At 40.4% G+C, this 25,422-nt stretch overlaps 1 protein-coding gene across 3 annotated transcripts in view; it reads right to left on the bottom strand.

The window, feature by feature from the left end:
* Positions 1-17,345, bottom strand: part of LOC121298811 (C-type mannose receptor 2-like) — a 42,365-nt gene extending 25,020 nt beyond the window's left edge. For all 3 annotated transcript variants that reach the window (XM_041226039.1, XM_041226040.1, XM_041226041.1), the window contains exon 1: positions 17,300-17,345. The gene's annotated coding sequence lies outside the window, so the exon portion shown is untranslated. The remainder of the gene's footprint in view (positions 1-17,299) is intronic.
* Between the last annotated feature and the right edge of the window lie 8,077 nt (positions 17,346-25,422).

Raw genomic sequence — 25,422 nt, 5'->3', positions numbered from 1 at the left:
TTCAAAAGTATTCATATCTTAATAATGAAAATGAAATGAATAGCTAGTTGAGGCACCTTTAGTAATAATAATAATAATAATAATAATAATCATTAGGATATTTGTCAATGAGCTTGGCATGATTCTTTAGTGATCTGGGACCATTCTTCAATTCATAATTGTTCCAGTTAATTCAAATTCCAAGGGCTTCTCGTGTGCACAGCCTTCTTCAACTTATAACAAAGATTCTTAATCGGATTTAGACCGGGACTTTGACTGGGCCTTTCCAGAACCTTGATTTTACTCTTCTTGAACCATTCTGAAGTAGGTATTGATGTGTCCTTTGGATCGATGTTGTGCTGAAATGTCCAGTAACACTTTAAACCAAGTTATGTAGAGGAGGGTTTCAGATGATTGGCCAACATCTTTTGGCATTCAATGGAATCCATTTTACCATGTATTGGAACAAAATTTCCTGTGCCATTAGTGGAAAACAGCCCTATAGAAGGATATTACAACCGCCACGCTTGACAGTAGGTATGGTTTTCTTTTTTTGCACGCCTCAGCAGACCTTTTCCAAATGTAACGACTATCAGCATGACCAAATAACTTGATTTTTATTTCATCACTCCACAAAACCTTTGACTTGAACTCATATCCATCATTCAATGCTGTTTTGCAAACTTTAAGCGATTGTCCCTGTGATGTTTTCTAAGAGTGGCTTTTTCCTTGGCCTGCGACATTGAGACCTTCACCATGCAAAATACTTGACCAATTCACTTTAAATATATTTGGCAGTCAACCTTGGATTGTTGTTAACCTTAATCATAATTCTTCTACTCGTTCTTGGTGAAAGAAACTTCTTTCTTCTAGACAAAGGGGGGGAGGGGGTTGTGACAGTAGCATGAGTTGAAATTGGGATACTCAAATGTTTGGAAATCTTCTTCTTCTATCCTTCTCCAGCTTTATGACAATAAATAATGTTAAATAGAAAGAAGATAAGAGTTGAACTGACAACAGAACTGGCAGAAGACACGAGTGTCACTGCCCATCCATCAACAGTCCAAAGCACCATTGTTCCATAGGCCAACTTCTGTATCCTTGTGCATATTTTAGCCTTTTAGTTTTGTTCCCCTTTCTTAGAGGTATTCTTACTGCAACACATCTTTTAAGTCCTGATTTCAAGAGTGACCTTCATACTGTTGATTTGATGGACAATGACTACTATAACATATTAAATGATTATAGTAAAATTAAATGTCCTTGCTTAAACTATCAACTATTACATTCTTACATTTTGCTGAGAGAGATGGTACAGCTATAACCACAACTTTGTATCACATTATTTTGGTTGGATTTAGACAAATAAAAAATTTGATTAAAATAATTTAAATATTTTATTTAACACTATGAAATCAAAGAAACTACAGAACAATATTGCAAAAGTCTACCAGAAGCCACAATAGTAGTACATTAGTATTTAAGGCATGTCAAATTTCTATGTGTCAAAGTTTTTTGTTAAGTATGGAAAACTGCAAAGCGGTGTGTAATTCAGTATGTTAATGTAGCATTATTCCCTAGGCTTCATTCAACTCTATGAAGAAAAAATGATTGAATTGTGTAGGGAGATACAAAACTTTTGACCATTGCTGTACTGCTAATTCACTGTATTCTAATAGATAAATTACAAATGCACATGCAATACTGGCAAAATACAATAAACGCAGCCTCAATTGGCAATGTTCTGTACTGTATTGCGAGATGTGCTTATATATTTGACCCATAATATTCATGTTATTGTTTATTACATATGATGTAACTACTGCTTGGAACTTTTTGTCTAAACAGAATCTCCACAATGCACAAACAGCCTCCCCAAATCGCTGTCAGCCAAAAGGTTAAAATCTGTTCCTGTTCCACATCAAACAAGCTGAACGTGTCTTCCTGCCTCACAGAATTCCAACAACTTTGAATATTACTAACAGATGGTCAAAATTCAGTATTTAAAAAAAAAAAACAACTCAAAAAACAAAACAATAAAACATGCTTTTGGGATATTAATTTGTTAAATTTGTTCATAGAATGATATTTTTGCTCATGAGTTATAACGAATGCATTTGTACTGTGGGCTGGTATTAAGATGAACATGTGTTTTTTTTAGGTAACTTTATTTTAAGCACTACATATTAAGCATTTATTATGTACTTATTTGTGACTAATTGGCACATAATACATGTATAGCCTCCTAATAAGTGTTTGTTAGGTACTTATTGTGCTTATTCTCAAACATGCCATACTAACAGGTTACTGGACTTTAATAAAGTATTTGCATGCCTAATACTGAGGTGAAGACTGTTCTTGGCCATATTAGGTCCTACTAGCTGCTTGTATATTGTTCATTTTCATTAACTAAGATCTTATTAGCAGCATATCAGTCATCAATACAGTTTTAATCTAACAAATAATGCACAAAAAGCAATTATCACCAGGGCATCTTTAATCAGCTGTGCAACCTGAATACTGACGTGAAGACTCCAGGCACCCGATGAAGCTCTTACTCACATTAATTAACCTGACAAAATAATAAGTGAAGTAAAAAAGAAACAGAGAAACTCTTTTTAATTAGGAATGTTTTTTTCTGTTAAAACTTGTAACAAATTGCTATATAATTTTCTTAGTAAAACATAACATTTTAAATTGGAATTTTTTTCCAAAAAAGGTCAGATACATTCTGCATTCCCAAACAGATAGCGCACCAACTGTTGCAATGTACAATGAATCATTGTTTTTCTGAGGCCATCAGCAATCTCTTATGAAAGAATAACATTTGTATTCAGTTTTGTTAGCATCACAGAAAGGGGATTTTGAACATGACTTCTAACAATTTTCAGCTTTAACATCACAAATTATCATTAACAGTTTAGGGCTATGAAAATCATTGTATTTTCTGATTTCAGTTTTTACCTTTTTTAAAAGTATTTAATTGAACTTATGTACAATGCAGGTGCAGCAAACAACATAAAACGTTAGGTTACTTACCGTAACCCTGGTTCCCTGAAAGAGAATATGGCCACCAAAACATTGTTTATGAGATAGAAGCCTGCCTATTGTTCGGTGTCACTAACCTCTTACTGTCAAAGCTGCCAATAGGCCCCCTGCCCCCGGTAACAACCTCAGTCCTGCCTACCGAGGAGATAAAACCATCACGCAGGGAAGCATCCGACCTCTTTTCGCGTCAAAACCGTGATGACGACCAACACAACCTCAGTTGGTGGCCATCCTCTCTTTCAGGGAACCAGGGTTACAATAAGTAACCTAACATTCCCTTTCAATTCGAAGATGGCCACCAAAACATTGTTTATGGGAAAACGAATACCAAAGCCGTCGTGAGGGAGGGAAGAACGGCAGCACATGAGGGACGCCTCAGCCCTGTGACCAAAGGTCAGTGTTGTGAGCGAGCAACCTCAAGGACCCTTGTGCTTATTGAAGGCAATGAGGGATCTATCACATTAAGGTGATAGAACCTGGAAAAAGTATGCGGCAGAGCCCAGTATTACAAATCTCAGCTATCCTCTCAGGCGGGTGTAAGCCAGCACTATCATACGCAGTCAAGACTGTGTCCGCAATCCAATGCGACAGTTGTTGCTTCGAGAGGGAATGTCCTGGGGTCTGTGTCTCGTGGCAGACAAAGAGCTGGTCAGAATGATGTAATGCTCTCGTCCTATCCATGTAGCATCTCAATTCCAAAACCTAGGAGGGCACAACCGCTGAGTGCCTCGGAGAGACCGGGTAGCCAGAAAATGTGTGCCAGGAGACATTGATTCAACAGGGGCATGGCAAGCAGAAATAGCCACTAGGTATAATTTCAATGTGAAAGGTGTTCTACCAGCCTCAAGCAGATTCTGCAGAAACTGCAAGATGACAGGCACGGGGCAAAAGATTGGATCATGACTATTTGCCCAGCACCAATTCTGGAAATATTTCCACTTATAGGCGTACAACGACCTACTGGAATGCACCTAGCATTCTGCAAGGTACCCACAACCGTGCCCGACAGCCCTAAGGCTGATCAGCGGTCCCTTTTCAGGGGCCAGACCCACAGCTGGAGCTAGATTCCAGGTCTGACTGAGGAGATCCAGGCCAAGTGGGATAGTTCAATAGCTGGCACAAGGTCAAGAACCAGATTCTCCTAGGCGACCTGGGGGCCACTAGGAGAACTCAAGCCTTCTCTGACCGGACCTTTTCAAGAAAGGCCGGGAGTAATGGCAGAGGTGGCAACACAAAGCAGCCCTCTTGGCCATACGTGGGCTAGGGCGTCGATGCCGAGCAAACCGTTTAAGCGGTGGAGGGAGTACCACAGGGGCCAAACTCCAACTGGTGTGGACCCTCCCTCGAGAGGAGGTCCATCGCCCAATACGCCACCACTGATGTGTTGTCCATGTGGATTAACACATGTTTGTTGCGCACCACTTGAGAGCAAGGACAACCGCCTGCATCTCCAGCATATTGATATCCCGGGACATCCAGAGGCCTGACCAGGACCCGTTGACTCCTCTGCCTTCGCATACCGCACCCCAACCCAAGTTGAAGGGATCTGTCGTCACTCCCTGGCAGTTGGAAACCACTCCCATTCGGACCCACTGGTGCAGGTGAGAGGTTGTCCTCCACCAGCGCAGGGCTGCTGAGCACACAAGACAAACTGTCAGCCGATGGTGTCTGTCACTCTTGGATGCTCCATCACAAACGACGTGTGGGCCACCGCTCCCTCTCGTGACTGGGAACAGATCAACCAGTCATCGAGGTAGTTCATCACTCTGACCCCTTGCAGCTGCAAGGGGGCCAGGATTGCATCTACACACTTTCAGAACATACAGGGAGCCAGGGAGAGGCCAAACTGCAGCACGGAAATCACTGCCTTGAATGGCAAAGATGAGGTATTTCCTGTGCTCTGGACGAATGGGGACGTGAAAATATGTGTCCCGTAAGTCCACCGTGGTAAACCAGTCGCTCGACCAGACTGGAGTATGTGACAATGAGTCAGCATTTGGAACCTCCTCTGTTTCAAAAACTGGTTGAGGAACTGCAGGCCCCGGATGGGGCAAAACCCACCGTCCCACAGTATGAGAAAATATCTTGAGTAGAACCCCTCCCAGTGAGAAGTGGGGTCCACGAGACGAATGGCGCGCTTACTCAGCAAGGCTGCCACTTCAGTCTGGAGCACAGAGGCCTGAAGCGGGTCCGTCACGAACGTAGTTGTGATGCCGCGAAAAGGAGGTCCCAAACAAAACTGAAGCACGTAACCGTCTTGTATGGTGGCAAGCACCCAAGTGTCTGAGGTGCAAGCACTCCAGAAGTTCAGCTGTTGTCCCGTGAACTGGGTCCGAGGTCGCAGGCCTTCAGGGACCCTGCTAGGGATGCTGAGGCTAAGGCAGGGCTGACCAAGGGAGCTGCCTAGGGCGATTGCCCTGGAACCGCCTTCTAGGGTGCTGCTGCGTGGACTGGCCACTGCCTGCATGCCCTCTGTGTTGTGGGAGAGCCCTATCTCTCGCTTGTGGTGTGGCCTGTAGGCGGCGCCTAAGGTCACCCAGTGGGGATGTGGGGATGGGCACCGTCCTGGTGACTGTCCACGCCGGAGGTGCATGCCAGCGTCTCGACCTACCCCGCCCTGGAGTGGGGGGAGGTAGCAACGCGGCTACCAGCCGAGATGCCTCGCGTTTGCGGTGAGATTACTGCAGGATCTTCTCCATTGCTGGACCTGGCGATATAGGTGCATCCCAAACGTAGCCTTATCAGCATCAGGCACCCACACCTGTCTGCGCGTGACCACCAGTCTAGCCAGGTTCTGCGCAGGGGACCTGCAGGCATGTTGCCATGCGCCCTGTGAGTGCGGACAATGACCCTGGCAGGGGTGGCGCACTAGTGACCGAGGGACTAGGGACCACTTTTGTCAGGAACTCCAGCTCTGCCTCGACATCCATTTCAGCCGGGAAGACAGACTCCCCCCACAAGGTCGCGATGGAAAGTAGGTCCTCGTCGGAGCACAACACCTGTTCTTTGTTGCCCTGTTCTTCCACAGCAATACAGTTAATATACAGTACAATACAGTACGGATTGGGGAGATCACACTGTCTGTTTGATTGTAAGGACCAACTCACGTGGTGGTGTGCCAACGCAATTATTTTTTTTATTTTTTCAACTCAGCAACGGTGAAGAAATACACGGCTGGTTCAGGCTGTAAGCAGCCGCGCTGCAGCTAATCCTCTGCGAGGATGCGCAGCAACAATGAAAACAACAAGGCCCAGACCGGCGGCACAGACAGTGGCTGATGGGCTGACTCGACAACGGGGACAAGACATGCCTAGCCCCGGTGGAGTAACAGCGCTCTCCCAAGTAAAAATTGTGAAAACGCACACACACTCGCTCCTTTAAAATCAATACTGCACAGGCAGTCGACTCACAGACGACAGACAGTAAAGGCAAAACTGCCTGCAATGCACGCGAGCAAGTGCTGAAAAGACAGTTTAATAGAAAAAGAAAAAAGGCTACGACTTCGGAGCTACTAATTCCGTGAAAGCAGCAAGCCAAACGCAGCACTTTTTAAGTAATAAAAAGAGGGTTCAGTGCAGCACAGACGGTCTTACCGTACCAACTACAGAAGCGAAAAGAGGTCAGAGCCCTCCCTGCGTGACGGTTTTATCCCCTCGGTAGGCGGGACTGAGGAGGTCATCGGGGGAAGGGGCCTATCGGCAGCTTTGATAGTAAGACCTCAGTGACACCTACCAATAGGCAGGCGTATATCCCATAAACAATGTTTTGGTGGCCATCTTTGAATTGAAAGGGAACCGTAAATCTACAGGCTTATATATATATTTTCCATTCGGTGTGTGCATTTGGAGTAAGAGTCATGTTTTGTTGAATTGTGTTGAAAAATGTTATTGTTCACGCTTTCCACTCAAAGCCGAAAAAAATAAAAGTTTCTCTCTATTAGTCATCCTCAGTTGTTAGAGTACACCAATATGGAATATGCAGTTAACAGATTACCACATCAAGCCACTATACAAAGATGAATATATATATATATATATATATATATATATATATATATATATATATATATATATATATATATATAATATAAAAAAAAAATATTTTTAAAGTTTGCCACCCTCTCCACACTCTCTTCCTCAGATCTCTGCCATTCTTCTTTGCTGTCAGCTGACAAGGGGTCTGCTGATATCCCAGCATGCCTTTCTTCTTAAAGCAGGCCGCCTCTATAACTCCCCAATATCTCATAACAAAAGGAATACGCTTTTTTTTTCCTTCTTCATTTTTTGGTGACCTGTTTAATCAATCAAGTTTACAAATAGACTATTTTAATTTATATTTTTGTGCTCTATAATAGAATATAGAGGCTTTCTAGTAATAAATATATTTTGATGCTGTATTAGCAATAAAAGGTATGTCTCTGTGAACATTCAGTATGAGAAAAAAAATATTATCGATATCAAACAATATTAATAGCATATAACAATATTGATATTGGTGTTCATCACTGTTAAAATTATTAAATAAAGCCAAGCCCTGCCCTTACTGTAGTAATTATTGTATTGTAGTGACTATACAGAAGTTTTCAGTGATGAAAACACACAGAAAAAATAAACACAAACACAAAACAGCACATATTCATTCCAGCAACTGAAACTGCTGTTAATTATAATTAGATAGAAGTGTTTACTTTAAATAACAAACTCTAACACATCAAAAACACACCTTTCAAACAACACCCGTGACACAGATAACTGATATTCCAGTGAAACAATCTTGAGTATTTGCTGCATAGGGAACAAAAACAATAGTTGACGTTATTCATTTAAAAAACAGAAGGCAAAAAATATTATTATTATTATTATTATTATTATTATTATTATTATTAATGCTTTTTTAATTGGATTTAAATGGTTTTTGTTGAACTTTTTCCATTAAATAAGCACTATTACATTTATACCCCTTTAACACTTTTTTTAACTCACAGCATTCAATACCAGATAGATCTCTCATTCTTCCACACGCACCTTAGTTTGGTTCACTTAAAGCTATTTATCAAGGAGGTGAAATGGACCCCAGTTTTAATCAGTTGGTCCATCTTGACATAAATTAATTCTGCTATGGTTCTGTATACAGCTAGAGGGCGCTAATGTACTACAGCTATAATACATGTATGCGTGCTCTGTGACGTTACAGCCAGACAGGGATGGGTGGCGTGTTTTGTTGCTAGGTAAGAATCGAAGAGGCGAGAGAGGGAGAATTGAAACCAGCAGTGGTGCATACAGTATATAATAATAATGAATAAGAAATAAATACAACAGTAGCTTAATTAAAAAATACGATAAATCTGTCACTATACAGATGTGACTGAAAATGATTACAGTCACGCCGTGTCCTTGTTGCAGTGATTTATTGATTGCAGTTTTATTGGCGCGGCTGTCGTGGACACGCTGCTTGCACCCCAGTGGACCGACCTCGGAAACTTTTAAATACCGGTAAAGAAATATCTGGTCTTAGGAAACCCGAGTTGAGTTCAGAGTACAGCTATGGCTAAAAGTTTTGCATCACCCGATAGAATTAACTCATTTTGAGTAATACCTGCTGAACAATGTTACTTTAACATATTAAATTAAAAATTGTGGCATTTAAACATCTAACACGAAATACTGTACAACTATTATGGATTCCGGTACACTTTTGTGATATAAAAATAAATAAATAAATAAATTACATTGTTAAATAAAATATGTTCATGTATCTTTTTTTTAATTTTTTTAAATTTTTTTTATTATTATGTCTCCATTCTAAAATTCTAGGTGATGCGAAACTAGTGGCTGTAATTCATTCATTCATTCATTATGGCTGTGTGGCTGTTTCAGCCGGGCCAGCCATATACTCCTCACCAAGGCTTCCCTCGTTGTTGGGTTGAGACGGAAGCGGGCTGTGCGGGCCTTCACCTCTGGTGTAGGCCACTCAATCTACAGACAGAGTGCTCTCCCCCATCTGTCCTGTAATATATAACTGTTTTTTGTATTTTAAAAACAGTTTTTATTACTGTGTTTGTAAGTCAATCACCCGCCGTGGCTTCGGCCCTGTCCCCCTGTTGCGCGCTATGCACTGCTCGGATGTGTGACCACGCAGTCAGGGTAGGCACCGTGCCTAGATGCCTTGGTGTTTTTTAATACCGCAGTGCGTAAGACTCTACCCGTGCTACTTTCGTACCACGGTGCGCACGGTGCCCATTGTCGCTGTATCGTTATAGGCTAGCGTGCCGGTGCAGTACGGTACTCGGTGCGCGCGGTGCTTGGTGCTGCACGGTACTCGGTGCATCTCTACATGCAGTACTCGGTGCACACGGTGCATATTATACCGGTGCTGCACGGTACACGCGGTGCTCGGTGCACACGATGCCCAGTGCTAGCGGTGCGCACAGTGCTAGCGGTGCGCACAGTGCTGAGCGCATGCGGTGCATGCAGTGTTTATTCTTGCACGGTACTCTGTGCATGTGGCGCACACAGGGTTTAGAGCGCACAGTGGTTTTCAACCCGGCGCGATGACAGGCAGGGCTGGCTTCCATGCTTTCATGGACATGAAAGCCCAGATTGGTCAGATCATTGAGCTTTTAGAGTGCAGGGCAAGCGGATCGACCTGGCAATCTGCTCGGACGAGGATGCGCTTTCTATTGCCGCCTCATGGGGGGAATTCCGCTTTCCCTCCGGATATGGAGGTTTAGGTGGAGCCCAAATTCCAGGCTGATATGGCCCCTAGTTCCGAGGCTGCCTCGGTTAATAGAGCGCCATCACTCGACAGGGTCCGTGCCCACGCTTATTGGGTGCGTGGCGGCATACCTGTAGGTCCCCTGGACAGCACAGATAGAGCCACGCCGTTCTGTCTTTCGACTGCATGATGTGACTCCCTGAGCTCAACCTTTCCCAGCTTTCTCCTATTTCATGGAACCACCCAGCTTGGAACCACCCAGCTACAGTGCCTGCACAATTGAGACATGGTTCTCCTCTGGCTTCGCTGGAAGGGGCAGAGTAGCTGTGCCTGGCCGGGTTTCCCCCTGTAGACTATACCATTGCAGCCTTGGTTAAGGCTCCGCCGGTGGGAGGTATGCCCAAAGACCCTGTGTGCCTGAACCTGCAGTGCAGGATCATGGAGACGCATGTCCAAAGAGTCTATGTAGCGGTAGCCCAAAGTACCCACCTAGCAAACACATCCAGCATGCTCAATGCATACCTGAACAGAATTTTGCATGACGCCCCGCTACCAGATCCAGTGGCCATGGAGCTGCAATTACTGTTGCACACGTTGCTCCAGATCTCTCGGCCTGCAGGGTCGGACCATGGGCCGGAGCCTGGCGGGTCTAGTTGTTGTGCGCAGACAGCTGTGGCTGTCGCAGGCGCAGGTGCCTGATGCTGATAAGGCCACGCTGTTGGACTCGCCCATATCATCAGGCCATACCTTTGTCCCAGTAGTGGAGGAGATCCTACAGCAAAGCCTTCAGGAACGCGAGGCGTAGAGTCAGGTAGCTGCGTTACTCCTTCCCCCAGCTCCGGCGCAGGTCAGATCGAGCTGCTGACGAGTGCAGACGTGTATAGTCACCCGAACGGTGCCAGTTCCCAAAGCCCCGCCAGGTGACCTTAGGCACCGCCTACAGGCCTCATCTCAGGTGAGAGGCAGGACCCTCCCTCAGTGTGGTGGATGTGGCTGTAGCCAGCCCACGCAGCAACAACCCAGAAGGCGGTTCCAGGGTTTCCGCCCTACACAACCGCTACCACTAGCCCCACCCCAGCCTCAGCCACCCCAACAGGGCCCCTGAAGGGTGGCAGCCTCAGACCCAATTCATGGCACAACAGCTGCAATACTGGCGCGCTTGCACCTCCAACGTGTGGGTGCTCGCAACCATACAATACGGTTACGCGCTTCAGTTTCATTTGGGACACCCACCTTTTCATGGCGTCATGACTACGTTTGTGACGGACCCGCTTTAGGCTTTGGTGCTACAGACTGAAGTGGCAGCCTTGCTAGGCAAGCGCACCATTCGTCTTGTAAATCCTACCTCTTTCGAAGAGGGGTTCTACTCGAGATACTTTCTGGTACTGAAATGGGACGGTGGCTTTCGCTCCATCCTGGACTTGCAGTTTCTAAACCAGTTTCTAAAGCAGAAGGGGTTCCACATGCTGACTCATGGTCACATACTCCAGTCTGTCCAGCCGGGCGACTGGCTCACCACGGTGGACTTATGGGACACGTATTTTCATGTTCCCATTCGTCCACAGGACAGGAAATACCTCCGCTTCGCCTTTCAGGGCAACGCGTATGAGTTTTCCGTGCTGTCGTTCAGCCTCTCCCTAGCTCCCCATACGTTTTCAAAGTACGCAGACGCTATCTTCACCCCCTTGTGGCTGCAAGGAGTCAGAGTGATGAATTACCTCGACGACTGGTTGATCTGTTCCTAGTCGTAGGAGGGAGCGGTTGCCCACACGACGCTATTTATTTATTAGTGGAGGATTGGTTAGGAAAAGAACAAAATGTGAACGGAGAATGTAAACTAACTGGATGGCAAACACAGAAATTAAATAATGTAATGTGCTTGAGGTTAAAACTAAAGATGGGTTAATTGATAAACTGGTACATGATAATGGTGTGATAAATGAGGGTAATTACATCTGGTTTAAAATAAATATGTCTTATTTAGTGGAGACCATACATAGTGGGCATAAGGACCCAGTAGAGGTTATTGAACAAACTCCAGGTTAATTCAATTAACTCATCAATTATGTTTAAAAGGGTGCAAGTGTGTATTTCGTGTAGATGACAATAGGAGTTTGGTTGATAGTGTTGGAGAGTAAGTGAAGTATTGAGAAACTAGAAAACGAACTATTGGAAAAGATATTTTGGATTACGATTTGGATTTGGTTTTGGTGATGAGGTAACAGGCTTATTAGATAGGGCCCGAGATCGAGTTTTTGTTTTGTTTTAGTTGTAAATAATAAACGTTCTACGGGGTTTCCTGGCATCCTGTGTCTAAAGGGGTTATTTGGAGAAGAAAAACGTGTGACCAGAGGGCAATCCGTCACTAATATATATGGAAAGGTCGGGTAAAACGGGATACTTAAGGTTGGGACATTTCTGTAGGTCAACCTAGAACACCAATCGCTTACAAGGGTATTGTAATACCATAAGAATTGCAAAATTATAAAAAAAATAAAGTATTAATTGGGCAAAACACTTATTTTTCAAACGCTTGCAATTTCCCATTTTACCCACACTATGTTGATAAAATGAGATACAAACATGTGAATGACCAACAATCCATAACCTTTAATTGTAGTTATAGCTACACGAAACAAATTTAAAAAAATGAAAACAAAAGTATGCTGACGGCTTAAGGCCATTCTAGGCTTAGTCTACAAGCACAGTTCAAAGTGAATTGGCAAGCATTGGCAGCTGCAGTGAATCAGATGTATAACATCTGCACATATAAATGTGGAGGATATTACACCCCCCCCCCCCCCCCCCCCCCCCAAAAAAAACAAAAACAAAACAAAAACAAAGATTAGTGCAAATCATGTGTGATTCTTGGGGAATTCAGCATCAGTTTCTTTAACTACACGTTTATGTTTCATGATTTCAACACTTAGCTCTTTGGTACAAAAGTCAGGCCAAGGTGCCTGACTGGGTACCGGGTTTACAATACTTGATTCAGTACCTTGTTTTTGCTGCTGTTGTTTTTCGATAATGGACTTTGAAAAAAAAAAAAACGGTATGGGCAAAGATAATCTATAATATCTTTGCTATGGGCCCTGCATCTCTCGCGTTCCCTCGAGGGATGTGGCCCTGTTAGCGCGTGGGCCCCTGTGCAGTTGCGTCGGCTATTGCTCCAGCACGGTATGCCTATACACCTTATAACCAGTTCCTGTGCCTCCGTAGTCCCAACTGTGTGAACCTAAGCCCAAACAACACCCTAGTGCTGTTTATTAACTTGTTTGTATCATATTCACTCGCTATTTATAGCCACAGACACTACATTTGTAGACCCATCTTTTTATAGTAAACCCTGCAAAAATCAAACAAGCTCACCTCGTTTACACAACGTTTCAGAAGCAGACCACCATGAGCGAATGATCACGTGGGGTGCCTGTTTCATTTCCACTCACTGCCAGCAGATGGCTGCAGTTTGCAGGGGTGAAAAACATTGGTGTCCCGTTTTTCCTGCATACCCCATTTTAGGCAACCTTCCCTTATAATACATACAGTTTAGGGCTGCCACCTGGCCCCATAATTCCGGAACAGTTTTGGTTTTTTGGTTTTGTAAAATTAGTATTTCAGTTCTCAATATTTAAAAGTTGCTGTTTATATTATGTTAATTATTAATCTATAGCCCTAATTTTTACACTGAGTCTCCCAATTAAATAATAACACTGATCCAGTGTTCACGCTGTCTGGTGTCAGGAATAGTGAACAGCTGCTCAGTAGTAATGATCTGAGCGGGAAAAGGCGATATACTGTTAGAAACTTAAAATAGATATTTATAAACTTAATAAAATAAACAAATATTGATGATGGTATTTATTTATTTACTTTGTTAAAAGCTATTGTATTGTGATGCTGTTTCGAGATAATTAATCAACAGAATCAATTAAGCAAAGTTTAGTGATCAGTTCACGTTCTGATTTCCTTCAATTTTAAAGGCAACTTCAAAATCCTGTTCTGTCTCGCAGTGTTCCGGAATTATGGGATATATGGCAACCCTAATATATATGCATATTTTTTTCTAAAATAAATAATTGGAAAAATCTTTTTTAGCGAAAAAGTTTTGCTTTTGTGGATGAGGAAAAAAGTTATTAGAAATAGATCTACAATTATTTATTTCAGCAATTTTTTTTCAAAACTTAAATTCTAATTCAAAAGTATTCATATCCTGACCAGGAAAATGAAATTAATATCTAGTTGAGACACCTTTAGCAATAATAACCTAATTTTGACAATTTGGATATTTGTTACTGAGCTTTTGGCATGATTCTTTAATGATTCTTGACCATTCTTCAGTGCAAAATGGTTCCAGTTCATTCAAATTCCAAGGACTATGTGCACAGCCGCCTTCAACTCAAACCAAAGATTCTCAATCGGATTTAGATCGGGACTTTGACTAGGCCATTCCAGAACCTTGATTTTATTCTTCTTTAGCCATTCTGAAGTAGATTTTGATGTGTGCTTTGGATCGTTGTCGTGTTGGAATGTCCAGTTGTGCTTTAAATCAAATTTTGCAGCGGAGGGTTTCAGATGACTGGCCAATATCTTTTGGTATGTTATGGAATCCATTTTACCATGTATGGGAACTAAATTTCCTATGCCATTAGAGGAAAAACAACCCCATAGAAGGATATTACCACGTACATGCTTGACAGTAGGTATGGTGTTCTCTTTGTACACCTCACTAGACTATCAGCGTGACCAAATAGCTCAATTTGTGTTTCATCACTCCACAAAACCTTTGACCAGAACTCATACCCATCATTCAAATGCTGTTATGCAAACTTTAAGCGATTGTCCTTGTGATGTTTTCCTAAGAGTGGCCTTTTCCTTGGCCTGCAACCATTGAGACCTTCCCCATGCAATACTCGCCCTGTGATTGAAATGGAAACCCCAGTCCCACTTGCAGCCAGTTCACTTTGAATATCTTTGGCAGTAAATCTCGGATTGTTATTAACCTTCCTCAGAATTATTCTACTTGTTCTTGGTGAGAGAACCTTCTTTCTTCCAGACCGAGGGGGGTTGTGACAGCACCATGAGTCTTATACTTCTTGATAATAGAAACAATAGTTGAAACTGGAATACTCAAATGCTTGGAAATCTTCTTGTATCCTTTTCCAGTTTTATGACAATAAATAATTTTCTTGTAACTTTTTTCCTCATCCACAAAAGCTAAATGTTTGCTGTAAAAGATTTTTCCTGAAATTCTTTGTTTTCGTAAAATTTCTAGAAATTATAAATTTCCATTGAGATATGTAAACTTTCATCCCTGTCTCGTGAGAAAAAACATTAACAGATTAACATTTCTGGGGCAAAGAACTTTACGTGGGTAACATTTTCACTTTCAACCTCAATGCTTCACAGCAGCTTTTGTCGAAATTCTCTTTTTTATATTTGTTTTCTGTAAACATTAGTTCATGGTTAATCTTGTTTACTTTTAAACCAATTAAATTGTTACAAAATAATTACTATCATTTAGTCAATTTGTTTTAATTCCATACATGGTCTTGTTGTACTAGTGCTAAAACATACACTGCCTTTTCTCTTTATATATTTACCCGAAACGTCGCTTAATATAATTTTAGGAAATGACGTGTCAGCACTGTACTTGCATCCAGAGCGCGTCTGCCGATGAAAATAAAAATACGGCTAAAAACAAAACAGTATTCAGATGAACAGAGACAGTCAGTAGTTCAAAAAACAAATAAGCTAAATGCTCCATTGTGGCAGAGCAAAGCTCTGCCCTTTTAAATTGGCAGGGATGGGGTTAACTTCCCCTGCCTGCCTGGGTTTATTATGTTCAGGTGGCTGGGGTTGATTAGTTGATTAGGTTGATTAACGATCAATCAGCGCCCAGCCACCTGATATAAAAGGAGGCCTCAGCTTCTCATTTGGGAGAAGGGAGCTGAGGAAGCAGGTTGGTGTTTGTTTTGTGGTTTTTGAATTTTCTAAATCCAGTGAAGGCATTGCCCAGCCTGGAAACTTTATTTTTGTGAATTTTGTTTTTGCTTTATTTGTGTTTGAGTATTTGTTATTTTGCCCGTGTGCACTTTATTTTTTGTTTATTTATAATAAAATTGTTATTTTTTTGAACTGCAGACTGTCTCTGGGCCTCTATCCACTCGCCAGCCTGCCACATCCATGTATATCTGTGTAGTTTGAAATTTGAATGTGACACCCCTGCTTGCTCTGCGGCGCTCAGCCAATACAGGCAGCGACGGGACGTTGAAAAGAATCGAGTCGTAGAAGCAAAGGTATATTTCAAGGTTTTAAAATGACATTTCCTACAATTCTTTTCACACTAAAATAAATCATATAATAAAAAGAAAATTGGAGCTCACTCAGGCAAAACATGGTTTTGTAGACCCGGACGACATTTTCTGCACAAACTTGCCCAATCTTAGAAGAATGGGAGAATTGAATCCTTTCCTTTTTGCTATTGCAAACCACAACCTTGTCCTAGTCTCATACAGTGTTCAATCCTGTTTGCTAGAAATGGCTAATTTATATAATTGTAATAAATTGCCAAAAATGAAACAATCGTTGGTCAGTTTGGTGGAAGGAGTAAAAGGATTCCCTGGGTCCTGCTAGCCTGCTGCTGTTGCACCTGTAACACACACTTCCTGTATTTGCATAAAGACCCAGCAATGAAGTGCTTACCCAGACTCGCGTGGTGCAGTGTTGAAAACATCTCATTTGTTTGGTGGGGGTATTAAAGCTGTGTGAATGTTTCCTTAGCTAGACCGAGCAGGGCTTGTAGCAGGAGTCTATGCAAAGTAGGGTGGTTCCCCTGCATTCAAACTAAAGCCTTTTGTGCTTTTAAATTGAACAGAGTTGTATAGATGTATTTTAGTTGAACAGAGTTGTATAGATGTATTTTAGTTGAACAGAGTTGTATAGATGTATTTCAGTTGGACAGAGTTGTATATGTATTTCCTGTACAAAGTGTGTATCGATGAGAAAATAATAAATACATGAACATCAAATTGCATTTAACCCCAAAACAAGTTTTGAAAAGGTCTTAAAGTTAAACTCGAGAATAAGACAGCGTGTGATACATACATTAGCAATATCAGAATAACCAACAACAATAACAGTAGAAAAACAAAATAAGAATAATAAACCAATACATCTTAGTAGCAATACTAATAATAATTGTAAATGTAATAATCATGAATCAAGGGTATAATGAATATATGTATTTCATATACAGCAATGTCAGAAAAAATTTAGGAATTTGGAATTTAGACATGTAGATTTTATTTATCTTTTCAATTTTTTTTAACATGGGTTTATGAAGAAACAGCCTTCTCTAAACTCTCTCTCCCTCTCTCTCTCTCTCTCTCTCTCTCTCTCTCTCTCTCTCTCTCTCTCTATATATATATATATATATATATATATATATATATATATATATATATATATATATATATATATATAACATAATGATATTAGTATTTACTTTGGTATTAGATATCTACCATAATGTACATATAGAAAATAGGTAGCATCTTACCTTATCACTCAAAGCAGTGCCAAAGTGTTCTCCTCTCCAGTTGGAAATGCACTGACAATATGACAGCTCAGTTTAGACATGATATGATATACTGAGTATGATGGGTGGAGACAAAGAGCACAGCCAGTGACTTCATACTTTACACAGTGACTGTCACTCCATTTAAAAATAATCTTTATATGATATTATATAGAGATATGTGCCCTGTGTTTCAGTATTCACAGTTTATTGAATTACACCGTGACACAAAACATGATTTAGACAGTTTATATGTAAAGTATTGCTGGTTTGGGGTGCTTGGGGGTGTCACTGTTTCCTTTGCTTTTTGCCATGGTGACTGTCAAGACAGGAATCACACTGAATGCTGTACCAGTCCTGGCAGGCTCGTTTAACTACTCAGGGACCCCAAGATATTTAGTGAAGGGGTCGGAGCATTGGGCTTTCTTTGTACCCCACTTCAATAGTGATTATTCTGGAGGTACCAACACGCACAGCCGATGACCTGCCACTGGAAACCTGTTGCCATGGAAACATTCAAATCTTTGTGCTTTTTATCTACAATAACAGGTGTGTGCTGTAGCCCTGGCAAGCAAATCAGATGTTTGAACTACTGCAATGTGAGCAGCAGGTAAAAAAAAAAAAAAAAAAAATCAACGCAGTGTATTTCAGGCTTGGTTATACAAACATAGCATGGTTGGTGCAGTTAATTTGTTTTCTTTACTTTGAATCCCCTTTGAAGGTACAACTCAATCCAGCACCCCTCTCCACCCATGCTGGTCTGCAGGTATGAGAGTCACTCAGTGTTCTCTGTGCTGGGTATGGTCTTTCTTTCTTTCTTTTTCAAAACATTGAACCCACCCTTGCAAAACATTTTCATGAAGGCGTTTTCAAGTTACTTATACAGTGCCTATAGATAGTCTACACCCCCTTGAATTTTTTTCACATTTTCTTGTGTCAGTGCCTTAGAGTTTCATGCATTTAAATGAGGATTTTTTTTCAACTTATCTACACACCATACTCCACACTGTTAAAGGGAAAAAAATGATATATTAAAAATACAATACTGAAAGATCATAATTGGAAAAGTCTGTTGGGATAGGTCTCTACCAACTTTGCACACCTAGATTTGACAATATTTGACCATTCTTCTTTACAAAACTTTTCAAGCTTCCTTGGGGAGCGTTGATAGATAGCAATCTTCAAGTCATGCTAGAAATTTTTGATTGGATTTAGGTCGGGGCTCTGACTGGGCCACTCAAACACTTTTACCTTTTTGTTCCTTAGCCACTCCAGTGTAGCTTTCACTGTGTGCTTTGGGTCGTTGTCATGCTGAAAGGTGAACTTCCGACCCAGTTTCAGCTTTCTTGCAGAGGGCAGCAGGTTTTCCTCAAGGACTTTTCTCTACTTTGCTCCATTCATTTTCCCTTCTATCCTGACAAGTGCCCCAGTTCCTGCCAGTGACAAACATCCCCATAACATGATGCTGCCACCACTATGCTTCACAGTAGGGATGGTGTTCTCTGGGTGATGCGCTGAGTTGGGTTTGCGCCAAATATAGTGCTTTGCATTTAGGCCAAAAAGTTCCATTTTAGTTTCGTCAGACCACAAAACTTTTTTCCCCATGACTACAGAATCTTCTGAGTGTTTTTTTTTCTTTTTTGCATACTTCAAACAGGATTCAAGGTGGGCTTTCTTGAGTAATGGCTTCCTTTTGCCACACTATACAGGCCAGATTTGTAGACTGCTTGGAATATTGTTGTCACATGTATAGTGACTTTGGTATACAATTTATTAATATATAAATTAGTCTCTAGGCGCACTGTTTAAGAACATCCAAATGTTAGTAACTGAGACATACCATAATAGTTTGGTGATTAAGGCAGCTAGAATGGTCTGGAAGTTGCCTTCAGCAAAATACTACTGGGGCCAAGATGATAGGTAGAGCTAAAACACTTGTCCAGCAGTTAGTTTACAACTCTTTCTAAAAACATTCTTTGTCAGTGGGGGAGTTTGTGACCAGACCAAGAAGACACAGAGAATGGTTTAAGATTCCCTTTGTATATTCCAATTCTGTTACTTTCATGCACAAAATGATATGATGGCTCCACTCTGACGCTACACATGCACACTTTGACCAGTCTTGGCCATAAAAGCCTGTAGCTCTTGTAAAGTTGCCATTGGCCTCTTGATAGCCTCTCTGATCAGGCTCCTTCTTGCTCAGTCATCCAGTTTGGAGGGACGGCCTGATCTAGGTGCCATACACCTTTCACTTCTTAATAATAGTCTTGACCGTGCTCCAAGGGATATTCGAGGCCTTTGATATTTTTTTTTTATACCCATCCCCTGATCTGTGCCTTTCAACAACTTTGTCCCGGAGTTCTTTTGAAAGCGCCTTGGTGCTCATGGTTGAGTCTTTGCTTTGAAATGCCCTACCCAGCAGAGGGAACCTACAGGAACTGCTGAATTTATCCTGAAATCATGTGAATCGCTACAATTTAACACATGTGGAGGCCACTTAACTTGATGTGTGATTTTGAAGGCGATTGGTTACACCTGAGCTAATTCAGGATTGCTATTACAAGGGGGGTGGGCAGTTTTTATTTTTTAAATTAATTTTCTACACATTTCTAGAAGAATATTTTTTTTCACTTGGAAGTTGTGGGGTAGGATGTGTAGATAAATGAAAAATAAGAACAGCACTGATAACGACTCAGGCAGAGCGCTCGACACAACACAACAAGCTTTAAAAAATAAGTGTTGCTCATTTCAATACAATTTAGACATTTGTGTTGTTTCTAGCATTGCTTAGCATTTTGTTGTATAATTAATCAACCATTAATCAGCACACACCAGGTTTAATTCTACAGTCAAATCTCATTAGAACTCACATCACACATTTTGATGTTGAAATCTAGATTGGATTATTGGTTAATTTCCAGTCAGTTACAGTTTGATAACTTCTCACTTGACATACATGTTATTTTACATTTTTCTCAGAATGACCCATCTGATGTTAAATACATAAACTACTGTAAATTCAACTGTAAACTTCTGGAAAATGAGAAATTCCAATTATCTACCCAAGAAGAATCAGATGTTTATTAAATAATTCTCCTGATAATAGTTTATTTTCAAATTGGGAATGACTTAAATTTAAAGTAAAGTGTATTTCAATTGAAATAGGTACTGGAAGAGTTAGTTCAATTGGTGTCAAAATCTAATCTTTCAGATTTGGAAAAAAAAATATGTCTTTGGAGCTGTAATCTTGACCAATACTGCATGCAGTTGGCTGAGGCTGCATTTGTCAGATCCAGGGCCAGGTGAATTGAAAAGGGTGAAACAAATTCAAATATATATGTAAGTTTTTTTTTGTTTTTTTTTTTAACACTAGAACAACCATGACAGTTTTTTAAAACCATTTTAGCAATTAAAATTAAAATTTCTCGCATGTACATTCTTAAGTGTTACTAAATATTTGAATTAAATGCCAATGCGGTTTTTCAGCTGCAGAATCCTAAAAATGAATAACTTATAAACACTTACTCCTTAAATCGCCAGAGCAGCTTTTTAAACCGCATATTGAAATCAATAAAATATAGCTAACAATTTAGTCTGGCCTTTGTAATACAATCAAAATTATTGTGAAGTAACACGGTTATTATTATTATTATTATTATTATTATTATTATTATTATTAACATTACATTTCTCAGGCAGAACGACTGTGCCACCCTGAGTGTGTACAGGTGCAAAAAAAATGTGCTTATTCTAAGCTCTCTGCACAGATCAGTGACCATCGGGACTGAGGCTGAACAAAAGCCAGAGACTCTTGCATTTTACAAGGCAACGAAATACGGTGTGGATATACTGGATGAAATGGCACGGCTGTATTCTGTCAAAGGTGGTACTCACCGGTGGCCTGTGGCTGTTTTTTATAATGTTTTGGACCTGGCTTTTCTTTTGTACAAAGAGTGCACCGTCAACACACTCTCCTGCAGGGATTTCATTTTGCAGCTAGCCCTGGAGCTACGGCACAAACATTTTGATCAGAAAAGCACAATCCGGCTGGCAAACACCCCTCAACCTTCAGCCAGCTCTGTGCCCACTGGCACATGGAAGAAAAGACAATGCCAGTTTGCTAAATGCAACAGAAACAAAACTTTGGATATCTGCACTCGTGAAAATTTTAGTTTTATGCTATTTTTATAACTATTTATTTACTTTTTTATAATTTGTACTTTTTTATACAATCTGTGGTATGTGCATACAGCTTTCTACACCTGTATATGGTGTTTTTGCTGTGCACATGTTATGTATGCTGTTCATAAATAAAACTAGCCAGAAATTTCGGCGGTTCTAGTGCTAATTTAGAGGAGCGAAACATTCGAAAGAATAATCTCACAAGTTTAATGGTTAATGGGGAAAAAAACGAGATTACATCGAGATCTCGGAACATGTCACTGAATTCTATAAAAGCTTTATACTTCCAATTTATCAACAGAAAAGGCAGATTTATTTTTCCTGGCTTACAAAATGTTACTCTCCCTGTTGTGGTTGGTTGGGATAAAGCATATTGTGATAAGGAGGTTGGGATGGAGGAGGCCTCTGTAGAAATAAAAACACTTGTGGTATGTGGTAAGTCACCTGGCCCAGATGGCCTTTCATTTCAATTGTTTTCAGAATGAACTGGTCCCATTTTATATAGATTATGTAATTGAAAGGTTAGCAGAGATTCATTACGGGATGGACTGCACAAATAAAAAGGGAACCAATCTACTTGGAGAAAAGATCCTAGAGCAGGTTCAGAAGCATTTAAACTAGAAAGGAAGGGGGGAGAAATCAACAAAAAAACAGAAGTGAGACTGCATCAAAACAAGGACAACAACTCAGGTAAGACAACCATTAAATGTATTTATCTAAATGCTAGAAGTATCAGAAACAAAATTTTAGAACTTGAAGCTACTGCACTAACAAGTAACTATGATGTGATAGGTGTTACAGAAACTTGGTTGTCTGAGAGATGGGGACGAATAAAATATTTGTGGGTATACACTGTATAGAAAAGACAGGCAGGACAGTAGAGGTAGAGGGGTAGCGCTATACATAAGAAACAATCTTGAAGCCCAGGTGTTAAACCTGGACAAAGAAAATAAAGCCGAATCAATATGGGTCAGAATAATAGAAAAAAATTCAAAGGGCATAATAATAGAAGCGTGCTATAGACCGCCAGATTCAGACGGTGAGCAAAATAATCTTATATAATGACATTAGAAATGCGTGTAGCAAAGGAGAAGCCATACTAAAGGGGGATTTCAACTTACCCCATATAAAATATTCCACGACATTGAAATGGTGGAAATGACAAATGACTGCTTCCTAATACAATTTGTCAAGGCACCGACTAAAGGGGAGGCATGCCTTGATTTAGTCTTTTCAAATAACGAAGACAGAATAACTAAAACAGAGGTCAGAGAACCACTGGCAAACTCAGACCACAACATGGTCTCATTTGAAGTGCTTTATAAAATCCCAGAAGTAATGACTAAAGCTAAGGTTTGCAATTTTAGAAAAGCAAACTATGAAGGTATGAAACAGAGACTAACAGAAGTAGATTGGAGTAAAATAGAGAAAACACCCACAGAAGAAGGATGGTTGTTCTTCAAAAATGTAGTACTAGAGGTGCAAAACAATTACATCCCTAAAGTAGACAAATCTAAATGTAAAATTAAATTGCCAAAATTGTTTAATAGATCAATTAAAAAAAAATTCAGCTAGAAAAGTCACTTTACAGAGCGTTAAAAAGGACCAAAAACAAAATACACAGAAAGAGTACACAGAACTGCAAACGCAAGTCAAAAAGGAAGTTAGAAAGGCCAAGAGAGAAATAGAAATGAACATTGCTAAGGGGGCTAAAACCAATTCCAAAATGTTTTTCCAATATTACAACAGCAAGAGAACATTCAAAGAGGAGGTTAAATGTTTAAGAGATACAAATGGCAAAATCGTAGATGAAGAAAAAAAATAGCAAATATATTAAATGATTACTTTTCACAAGTTTTTACAAAGGCGGATACGGACAACATGCCCCACATGTCATCCAGTTCCTATCCAGTTTTAAATAACTTTAGCATAACCGAGGCAGAAGTGTTAAAGGGACTAGGAGCTCTTAAAATAAACAAATCCCCTGGGCCGGATGAGATCCTCCCAGTAGTACTCAAGGAAATGAAAGAAGTTATTTACAAACCGCTAACCAAGATCATGCAGCAGTCTCTTGACACAGGGGTGCTACCGACAGACTGGAAAATTGCAACCATAATATCGATCCACAAAAAGGGAAACAAAACTGAACCAGGTAACTACAGACCAATAAGCCTGACTTCTATTATATGCAAACTTATGGAAACTATAATAAGATCCAAAATGGAAAATTACCTATATGTTAACAATATCCTGGTAGACAGTCAACATGGTTTTAGGAAAGGGAGATCGTGTATAACTAACCTGCTTGATTTTTTTGAGGATGCACCATCGATAATGGATAATTGCAAAAAGCATATGGCATGGTTTATTTAGATTTCCAGAAAGCTTTTGACAAAGTCCCGCATAAAAGATTAATTCTCAAACTGAACATAGTAGGGATTCAAGGAAAGTGGTTAACATGTAGAAAACAGAAAGTATTAATTGGAGGAGAAACCTCAGAATGGAGTGAGATAACCAGTGGAGTACCACAGGGATCAGTATTAGGTCTTCTGCTATTCCTAATCTACATTAATGATTTAGATTCTGGTATAGTAAACAAACTTGTTAAATTCGCAGACGACACAAAAATAGGAGGAGTGGCAAACACTGTTGCAGCAGCAAAGGTCATTCAAAATGATCTAGACAAGATTCAGAACTGGGCAGACACATGGCAAATGACATTTAATAGAGAAAAGTGTAAGGTACTGCACGCAGGAAATAAAAATGTGCATTATAACTATCATATGGGAGATACTGAAATTAAAGAAGGAATCTATGAAAAAGACCTAGGAGTTTTTGTTGACTCAGAAATGTCTTCATCTAGACAATGTGGGGAAGCTATGAAAAAAGGCCAACAAGGTGCTCGGATACATTGTGAAAAGTGTTGAATTTAAATCAAGGGAAGTAATGTTAAAACTGTACAATGCATTAGTAAGACCTCATCTTGAATATTGTGTTCAGTTCTGGTCACCTCACTACAAAAAGGATATTGCTGCTCTAGAAAGAGTGCAAAGAAGAGCGACCAGAATTATTCCTGGTTTAAAAGGCATGTCATATACAGACAGGCTAAAAGAATTGAATCTATTCAGTCTTGAAGAAAGAAGACTATGCAGCGACCTAATTCAAGCATTCAAAATTCTAAAAGGTATTGACAATGTCGACCTAAGGGACTTTTTCGACCTGAAAAAAGAAACAAGGACCAGGGGTCACAAATGGAGATTAGACAAAGGGGTATTCTAAACAGAAAAGAGGAGGCACTTTTTTACACAGAGAATCGTGACCTACTAACAACCAAACGAGCAAGATGGGCTGAATGGCCTCCTCTCGTTTGTAAACTTTCTTATGTTTCTTATGTAACTTACATGGACATTTTCAAATCTTATTCTTATTTCATGAAGCGATACAAAATTTAATTAATTGGGTGACTAATAAATGTGATTGATATAAACGGGATTGTGACAATAACCAGTGTGATGTTATTATAGTAGACAGTTCTCATCGACTCTGTTATATTTTGCAGTGTGATGTTATTATGGGGGCTGGTCCTCATTGACTCTGTTATATTCTGCAGTGTATGTTATTATAGGAGCCGGTTCTCATTGACTCTGTTATATTCTGCAATATGATGTTATTATAGGAGCCGGTTCTCATTGACTCTGTCGTAATGTGCAGTGTATATTATTATAGGAGCCATTTCTCATTGACTCTGTTATATTTTGCAGTGTATATTATTATAGGAGCCGGTTCTCATTGACTCTGTTATATTCTGCAGTGTATATTATTATAGGAGCCGGTTCTCATTGACTCTGTTATATTCTGCAGTGTATATTATTATAGGAGCCATTTCTCATTGACTCTGTTATATTTAGCAGTGTATATTATTA

This window comes from Polyodon spathula, chromosome 24 (assembly GCF_017654505.1).
Source record: "Polyodon spathula isolate WHYD16114869_AA chromosome 24, ASM1765450v1, whole genome shotgun sequence".
NCBI classification, from domain to species: domain Eukaryota; kingdom Metazoa; phylum Chordata; class Actinopteri; order Acipenseriformes; family Polyodontidae; genus Polyodon; species Polyodon spathula.
Note: the sequence above shows the minus strand (reverse complement) of the source record. Positions and strands in the feature narration are given on the sequence as shown.